Genomic DNA, 9,722 nt, shown 5'->3' with positions numbered 1-9,722 from the left:
ACCCACGCCTCCCCCGGGAAAAGGGGGAAGGTCCGGCATCCCCTCCCTCACGTGCGGCAGAAGCGCCGGGACCCGAGGCCGTGCCAGGAGGCGGGCGGCGCAGCGGAGGATATACAGAACATTCAAATAGAAGGAAAATATGTGCATCAATAAGACAAAACCAGATTTACATATATTATTCCCCTCCACTTGAATATTCATAAATATATTGGAGCAATATTACTTTCCTTCCCTTACGAAGTAGGCCCAAAATTTATGAAGTTCTACTTCTATTTACAACCAATTTGACCTTAATCTACTTGGTAGATAGAGAGGCAAAGTAGTTAACAGGTGAACCAACAGCAAAGTTAAAATGTCAAAGCACTTTGTTAATAATCTATATTCTATTTTACTTCTATAAAGCCTCAAACAGCTTCTTATTTACAGTAAGTTACACAGTGCCTGCTCATTTCTGTATCTGTCAACTGCCCCACTCTGATAGTCAACAAGAGAAACTCCTGGGTTTATTTTTTCCTCCAAGAGAATACGGTACTGAAAAGCCATGTGGGTACAGAAGTGGGAAATCCAGTTCTAACATTTTGCTTGTAAAAGTCATAAAACAAATTCCTCCTTTCTTCCCTGGATCTCCCACTGTCCTTTCAACATCAATCAGTTGCATTTGAGTTGTTTTGACAACGATCTCAGAGAAGTGGAGGCAATTAGAGCTCCCAGACCTGTCACTTGACCTAAAATTATTTTATTTCCTCCGAACATGGGAACGGGGGTGCCCAACCTTCCGGGAAACACCAGGATCTCCCAGGCGGGGAGCCGGGCTGCGCCAAGAGGTGGGGCTGCGGGGCAGGAGGGGGTCTTGGGGGAAGGATCTGAAGGGGATCGGAGAGCCGTTCGTGGAAGCCGCAACCCAGGAGGAGGAGAAGCGAAGGCGCAGCGCTTCCCACGGAGCAGAAAAACTCGCGAGGAAAGGCGGAGACTCGGAAGGGGAGGGGGCGCAACTGGGGGAAACCCACCTGGCTTTCCCAGGAATCCCTCCTCCCCTTCCCGCCCCTCCTATTCCCTCCCCCTCTCGCGGCGTCCTTGCCCACCTGGCGCCCCTCCCCCACCACAGGAATCCCTCCTCCCCTTCCCCCCCCCGGGGATTCCCCCCTCCTGATTGCCCTCCCCCTCTCGGAGCCTCCTTGCCCACCTGGCGCCCCTCCCCCACCAGGGGAACCTCCGCAGCCCTGGCGTAAGAGGCGTCGAGAGACCAGGAAGGGGAGATGGAGGGGCAGGAAGCTGGATTCCCAGCCCCCCTTTCTCCTCTCTAGGCGCAAAAACTCTGTGCTTAACTCCTCCGCTGAAGCGCTGCGGGGAGGGGGCGACTGGGGAGCCGCCGAGCAATGCTAAAGTGCTCCAAGCGGGAACAGCAAAGGACCGTCACCCTTCATGCAAAGACCCAAGACCAAAAACTAGGATCCAGATTGAAAAGGAAAGTTGCGTGTGCCAATCTGCACCTCTAAATGCAAATTAGGAATTCGTCGCCGAGCGTGCCCCCCCCCAGATGTTGCGCCCGGTGCGGCCGGCCCCCCCTGCACCCCCCACGCTACGCCACTGCCTCATTCTCTTTTTATTAGTGCCTTGCCGTCCATTTGACGCTTTTGTTTAGGAGGAAGAAGGTTGGCACGCTCTCCCCGGATTTAAGGCATTTTCTCCCCCTGGTGCCTTCCCATCTGATGGATGACCCGTCCCATAATTCCCCACCAGACGAAATCGTTGATTGATGGTGCTTATTCCTGCCTTTCCCAAATCCTCACCTCTACACCCAAATGTCAATACTGTATATAGAGCACCTGCAAGACAACTAATTAGCCCCCACCCCCACTATACCTAGCATGGAAGGTATTGTGTAGTGGGTCCGACGCAAGAGAGACGCCAGCCGGTGTGTGAGTTCAGCTCTTTATTGGAAGGGGAAGTGAACTGAGGAATGAGGGCTACCTGGCCTCCTTATATACCTGGCCAGGTAAGCTAACAGCCAATGGGGTTGGCCCTAGGTTTCCCGCCGAAACTGTCCAGGCCAACGCCCCCTAAGGGCTGTTGCTATGCAGATGCCTGCATACATAACAGAAGGCAAGGCACTTCCAAGAGAGAATTAATGTGTATCGTTAATGCAGAGATTATATGAGTATGTGATCATACATGTAGGCTTCCATTTCATTTTAAAGTAGATGTGTATTGGCAGCAATAGGAATGTACAGCAACGGCAGTATGATACCCGAGGCAATCCTACTCTTAAAACCATACATGTTGAAGTGAATCACACTGAAATCTACCCAAATTTCCTCATAAATCCCTGGGCCTCTGTGGAAATGTTCCATTGGAACTATGCAGTGTGTGAAAAAATAAGAGATCCTGGTTTCTTGTTATTGTCTGGCAGTTGATCTTCATGGAATCTTTTGTAGTGATGTTCATACAGTAACAACACATGGCATTTGTTTTCCTCAGAGGGGTCTCTTGGTGTCTTCACAGTTTTCCAGTAAAAAAAAAATCTTTGAAATAAATGCCACTCACCAATTCACAGGATGATGTCATACCTACAAAGATTTGAGGAATCCAAATGGTATTCTTGCCTGTGCAGTGACAATGAAATTGGTTCAAAGTAGAGAGTGTGGTTTCCACGTATTAAAAAGGCTTGTTTTTTCCCCTTCAATTATGAACACCACAGACATACACACCCATCGTGTTGTTTATTTCTGGGTAAACAAAAGTAAGTACATAAAGCACAGAAAAGGGAACATAATAAGCAGGTGAGAAGAAATATTTGAACGGATGGCTGGAACAAGAAATTGCAAGTCTGCATTTAAGTCCAAGGCAGTCAAAGACCACTTGATACTAATTAAGAAAGACTGGATGCAGAAAACAAAATCAAAATTCAAACTTGCTTTGGGATTTGGGATGAAGGAGTGGCATGGCCTGGGAGTGGAGTCAAAAGAGGAATCACACTAGAGCAGGGGTCCTCAAACTTGGCCACTTTAAGACTTGTGGACTTCAACTCCCAGAATTCCCCAGCCAACTGGCTGGGGAATTCTGGGAGTTGAAGTCCACAAGTCTTAAAGTGGCCAAGTTTGAGGACCCCTGAACTAGAGTCTCTTACGTTCATGCATAGGCATGAGCAACAAATCAGTTTAATTGGAACTTAATGTATGACTCTATTCTTTTGCACCTGACATTACAATTTAAATTAGTAATCCAGACCCACTTTTAAAATATAGGAAAAAAAGTCTACAAAGACAATGGATAGCTCAAAGATCACATTAAAACCATCGGGAAGATAGCTTTGGAAAAAGAAGAGAAGTTAAAGAAGAACATAAAAATGATTTCAGTGAATGACACACAGTACATTTTGAAAGGATGAATTTATGCAAAGGTTGTTTGGATTAACACCATGCCAAACAGTTGTTACAGTGCAACCATTATGAACTATTTTGACTATCTGACTCTCTGCCAAGATTTAAACACCCCAGAGAAAGGGCAAAACTCCCATATCTTTATAAGGTACAAGAATTTCCACATTAATATCTGGAAACTGAGGACGTTTTGCCTATGCAAAATGTACATGAAGCACTGTCAAAATAAAAAAGGGCAGGGATTTATTTCTGCCCTGCCTGAGGATACAGCAAAAACCAGAGTATGTAAGTTTTACACAGAGAGATTCAAACTCAAAAAAAAAGAATAAATTCCTAACTGGGAGAATTACAGGTAGTGTTTAACTTGCAGCAGTTCATTTAGTGACCATTCAAAGTTACAATGGTACAAAAGGCGCTTGCGACCATTTTTTACTCTTACAACCGCTACAGCATTCCCATGGTCACATGATCAAAATTTGGAGGCTTGGCAACTGCTTCATATTTATGACAGTTGCAGTGTCCCGAGGTCACGTGATCACCTTTTGCAAGCTTCCGACAAGCAAAGTCAATGGAAAAGCCAGATTCACTTAACAATTGTGTTACTAACTTAACATCTGCAATGATTCACTTAACAACTGTGGCAAGAAAAGCCGTAAAATGGGTCAAAACTCACTTAAATGTCGCACTTAGCAACAGAAATTTTGGGCTCAGTTGTGGCCCTAAGTTGAGGACTACTGTATTAAGAACAGTCTGTCTCCTGGAGTTGTGAAGGCTCAATCATTGGAAGTTTTCAAGCAAAGGCTGGTCAGCTATTGGTCTAGGACAGGCATGTCAAAACTGCCAGCCCGCAGGCCAGATGCATCACGCCAAAACCACACTCACCCAATTGCCGGCAATGGGGGGCAAAGTCGCGATACGTTGTGCGATGTCATGTGACATCATGAGTTTGACATGCCTGGTCTAGGACAATCCGAGAATTCCTTCCATGAGAAAGAGGTTGGACTAGAAGACCTGCAAGGTTCCTTCCAACCCAACGATTCTTTGTTTCTATATGATCCTATCTCTTTAAATAGAAACCTGATTTCTATTTAAATTTCATTTTAGATTTCTGGAAAGATTATTGCACCAAGCAAGGCAGGACAGCCTTTCTCTCACATTTTTCATCCACCTTGTATCTAAACAGTTATAAGAACACCAGCCTCCACAGGAGAATTTCTAAAATAATCTGTTCTTTAAGCTACAGTAATTTCTAAAGGGACTCCTCTTCCGATAAATAGAAAACTGGCAGGTAGAAAACGCAGCAGAACTAGCACCAGGGGAAATGACTGCGCCGTATTGCCTTGTTTCTGTCTGAAAGGGACAAGAGCTGATGAGGAATAGAGGCATGAAATTACCCAAAGATCTGGCTGAATACTTGCCTCTTTGGTGGGATTATTCTTCAACCATATTTAACTGGTTATGCAATATATAAAATTGTTCGATGTCCTTAAACCTTTTCGGAGGGTCTAGACTAGAGTGACCTATGAGAGCCAGTTTGGCATAGTGGTTAAGGCACCAAGCTAAAAACTTAGAAGACCATGAATTCTAGTCCTGCCTTAGGCAGAAGCCCAGCTAAATAACCTTGTGCCAGTCATTTACTCAGCCCTAGAAAGAAGCCAAGGGCAAACCACATCCAAATACTGCAGGGACCAGTCCAGGCAGCCACCAGGAATCAACTGTTACTCAAAGAAGGAAGAGGAGAAGAGCCATGTGCTCCTTTTAATTTTGGAATTGTTAAAGAGAAGTCAATGAGTTACTCTATTTTTTTAAAAGACTTTTTCCGTTCTTTGCAAAGACGCCCTAAGTTTTTAACGAAATTAGCACCATTTTTGACTATTTTAAGTCTTCCAGATAAAGGAAATGATATTTTAAATTATATAGGGCGCTCTGAATTTCTGCAGGAGGCTTGAGCTGCAGAGGATTCTTTATATTTTAAATACAGCAAACCTCACAGCATCTATTTTTTTTCCTCATTCCTTTATCTTTTTGTTTCTTTTCAGTTTCTGACCTACACTTTTTCCTCCCTTTTGCTATTTGTAATTCTCATCTTATTTCTCCCACCCACCAGCCTCTCACTTTCAATCTCTGTCCTTCTCTCCAGGACACAGAGCCCTTGTTTAATCAGAGCAACTCTAGTCTGCACTGATTTCCCAAGCTGTTGCTACAATGTGTAACCTTTTGCCTAATTGGCCATTGGCACCATGCTTGAAAGAAAATAGGGTGAATTAATTGGTATTCCTTTCTGTGGCCAAAGTAGAATACCTCACAAAAAGATGTTATTTGGGATGCAACCAAAGCTGAAACTCAACTAAATGAGATGAACGGGTCTTCTGCATAGCAACGTCCATATAGCCTAAGGATACCACCTTTAAACAATGGGAGGCCTGAGAGGTACAAAGAGTGCTGGAATATCTGCACTTGGTAAAGCACATTGTGTGCTTTTTGGCTAAATTCAGCTTTATCCTGCATCCAAACTAGATGTTATTTTCAAGCTGGGTATCATCCTCCTAAATCAGAGTAAGGGTAAAAGGGTAAAAGGGTAAAAGACTTGCCTTTCCATCGTGAATTATTGCTTGAATCCCTGACTCCCAAACTCAGATTAGTTTTTCCCAAACCCCAAAAGAGTTGAAACTATAACTGCCAGCTATTCCCAGCTAGGATGGCCAACTCAGGGAGCTGTGGTCCTTAATGGAAAGGCAATAGGGTGGAGAAAGCTTTTCAGATGTTTACTTTGAATTGGAAGACTAGCTGAGCTCAGCCAGGCAAGTGTGGGTGGGGTATCATTTGTTATATGTGACCTAGAGAGAAGTTTAAGAGAGAACTGATGCAATGTGTTTTTTTTCCTTCCTGGGGGAATGTCCCTTTTTACACATTTCTATTAGTCCCCACTAAGAGGGACGTGGTGGCTCAGTGGATTAGGACGCTGAGCTTTGTCGATCAGATATTGAGCCTTTGTTGGAAAAGCAATTTCACTCATGGAAAGAGTAAGGAAGATAATTTGACAGAAACACGTAAGAACTGTTATCTAGAGAAAGGAGGTTGAAATTCCATCTAGAGAAATGAAACAATCTTCAAAATCAGCTCAGGCCAAGGTCGCCTTGATTAACTGAACTATAAAGAAGAGGAACAGGAGGAATTACATTGACTAATGACCATAATGTAGCCTGCTCATCACAATTGTAAGTCATAACAGTCATAAAAAGAGGTTGGTCAAAGATCTAGAAATGTCCTTGGTGGCCTGGCATTTATGCAATAATGGTAAGATGAGGCTACAGATGTCTGCAATACGGGCCCTGGAAAAGCAGCTGTTCTATTGTTTCAGTGTCTCCAGAGTCACAGGAGCCTGGTCTTACTGGGTAAGGAATCTTCCTGTATCAGCCTTCAAGGAGAGCTGAGGGGAGAGGGCATGACATCATGCCAGAGTAAAGGCCCTCCAGTGTTTAGATACGATAAGTGTAGTTCTTTACTGAGCATGCCCAAGATGGCGGACGTGCATGGCTGAGCTCCGTTAGGAGCTTCGGCAATTTTAGCAATGTGGCGACCCTGGGGAGCTTCACAGTGATATTTGGGTCCTGTGAAGGTTTCGGGTGAGGATGAGGACGAGGACGAGGGAGCTGAGCTTCGGTGCCTGCCTTTAGAACGCCTACATGGTTTGCCTTGGCTCTGGGAGCCTGGACTCACCGAGGGCTCCGAGGACTCCGAGGACTCTCTGAGGACTATCAGCTGAGCCCGGAGGAGCCCGGAGGAGTTTCTGGAGTTTCTGGACAGCTTGGTGGACATGGAAGAGCTGAGCAGAACCCCGTGTTGTACGGCGCCGACCAGCTGTTTATCGGTGCCGCAGGGACCCGGCGAACTCCGATGGAGGCTGTTGGACGCGGAGGAGCTGGGCGGAGCCCCGATGGAGACTGCTGAGGCTGCTGAGGCGCCCGGAAAGATCCCGATTTTTTGCTGGAGCTCTGCTCAACGTGGCTCCGACCGGCTGACCGTCTGTGCAACGGGGGTCTCGAGACCCCTTCTACGGAGCCTGGTGGCGTTCCTGAGATCTGTGACGCCCGGATTAATTTTTTTACAGTTCGGTGATGCTCCAGAACGCCTTCCTGCTGCTTCAGGAGCCGCGTGTTGTTGGATTGACTATGAATCGCGGCTTGGAGCGGCGGGGGGGGGGTGAAAATGCTGGAGTGGGGGAGACGTCGTCTGGCTGGTTTCCGAGATGGCTGACGGTGAAGGGAGTGGGCCTCTCTGACATGGTGACCTGGCCTGGTGGTGGAACGCGGACGCTGTTGCCTCGGACGTTTGTGAGGCAAAATTTAATCTCTGCGCCGCCAGAAAATGATTAGACCATGTTGTGGTTTCCTTCTTGACTGACTATCATCCAGTCTTTTTTGCAACATGGAAGTGACTTATATAATCGGAATCTCTCCTACCATTTTGTGACTATACCGGCTTATTAATCCTGATGTATTTTATAGATTCTTTGCTCTAACTCCATCCTCTTCTCCCCCCTCCCCTATAATAGAAGGCCCGGGTTATAACCACTGTGGGAGAGTGGTTAAGTTTTTACATCTGCTGCCTCCCAGAGGTGAGAGCTCTGGGGGGTATTGCTCCCCCGGTTTTTATGTACCAGGTTGCCCCCCGGCCTTGACCGCCGTGAAAGGGCGGGATTCGATCTGTTCCGGGATTTCCCAGCTCTAGTGGCAGTGGAGCTGGGCTGGCTCTCTGGTCATTTGCCTTCGACTTATTTATTTTGAGATCCTCCCGTGTTGATCTGGTCTGCCTTGCTGTCTTTTTTGTCGGACTTGTTTAAGATCATGCGTCTGACTTATTCTAGCACGACCTTATACGCTCTCAGGGGGGCCCCCCATCCTGGGAGCGACCCGCCTTACTCTTTACATCTCCTCTTGATGAAGGGCCCGAGTGTTGGGACCCTGAGAGATGGCTGGGCATGGGTAGGGGCCTCCGATATAAGCCAAATAAGAGGCCCCTGGTTAGTTTTTTGGTTAAATTTTTTAGGAGGTTAGGGAGGGGGGTGGGAACTTCTTTTGGTTGTTCGGATATGGGGGGCAGTCCAGCAACCACTGTTCAGGCCAGGGCCGGGATTGATCGCGGAGGGGAGGAGCGGGGGTCGGTCGCCCCTGGGGCTCCAGGGCAAGTCGTGGGATTGCCCATTCCCACGACGTTAGGGAATGGCAGCAGGTGCAGGAACAGAGGGCCGTATCGATCTCAGGGAAGGCCTCTCCGCTACTTGCAAGCGGTGAGGCGTTCCGACCCTCTTGTTCTGCCCCAAGGTCCCGGGAGTGAGGATGTGCAACCTCCTGAGCTCCGGCTGGTGTACTTGAATGCCAGGTCTGTCGTTAATAAAGCTCCTCTCGTCCGTGACTTGGTCGAGGGTGAGCAGGCGGACCTGGCTTGCATCACGGAGACTTGGTTGGGCCCAGAGGGCGGTATTCCTCTGGCTGATCTTTGCCCACCAGGTTTCCGGGTGCTACACCGGCCTCGGGCTCAGGGTAGGGGTGGGGGAGTGGCTGTTGTTATGAGGGAGACCTTAGTTCCGCGGGAGGCCACCGTTCCGCAGATAGTCGGATGTCTCTCTTTTTGAGATGCGGCCCTGGTGCGCAGTTGGGCTTGCTGCTGGTGTACCTTTCGCCTAGTCACGCAGCAGCAGCCCTGCCTGAGCTTCTCGATGTCCTCTCTGGGTTGGTGGTTGAGTTCCCGAAACTTATAGTTTTGGGGGACTTCAATCTACCATCTCTGGGAGGATCATCTGAGTTGGCTCGGGAGTTCATGGCTTCCATGACGGCCATGGACCTGACGCAAGTAATTTCAGGACCGACTCATGAGGGAGGCCACATCCTTGACCTAGTTTTCTTATCTGGTCGGTGGTTAGATGATCTTGGTGGGGGCTCTCCAATTATTATGCCCCTGTCATGGACCGATCATCATCTCCTGCGGCTGGTCTTCCGTTTTGCCACCCCCCGCCGTGGGTGTGTGGAACCAGTTAGATGGTACCGCCCCAGACGCTTAATGGATTCCGCGAGGTTCCAGGCAGCGCTGGGGTCCCCACCTGCCTCCCCCACTCACAGCTCGGCAGATGCCTTAGTGGAAGCTTGGGAAAGGGCAGCCACTGAGGCTCTTGACCGAGTTGTACCCTTGCGGCCCCTGACCCGATGCAGATCCCGTCGAGCTCCATGGTTCTCCGCGGAGCTCCGGGAGATGAAGCGTCGGAGACGGGGCCTAGAGAGTGGTTGGAGGTCCATCCGATCCGAATCCGACCGATTGCGACTAAGAACCCATATTAGGTCTTAT

The sequence above is a fragment of the Vipera ursinii genome (assembly GCF_947247035.1).
Source record: "Vipera ursinii genome assembly, chromosome: 1".
NCBI classification, from domain to species: Eukaryota; Metazoa; Chordata; class Lepidosauria; order Squamata; family Viperidae; genus Vipera; species Vipera ursinii.
This window is presented reverse-complemented; position numbering follows the sequence as displayed.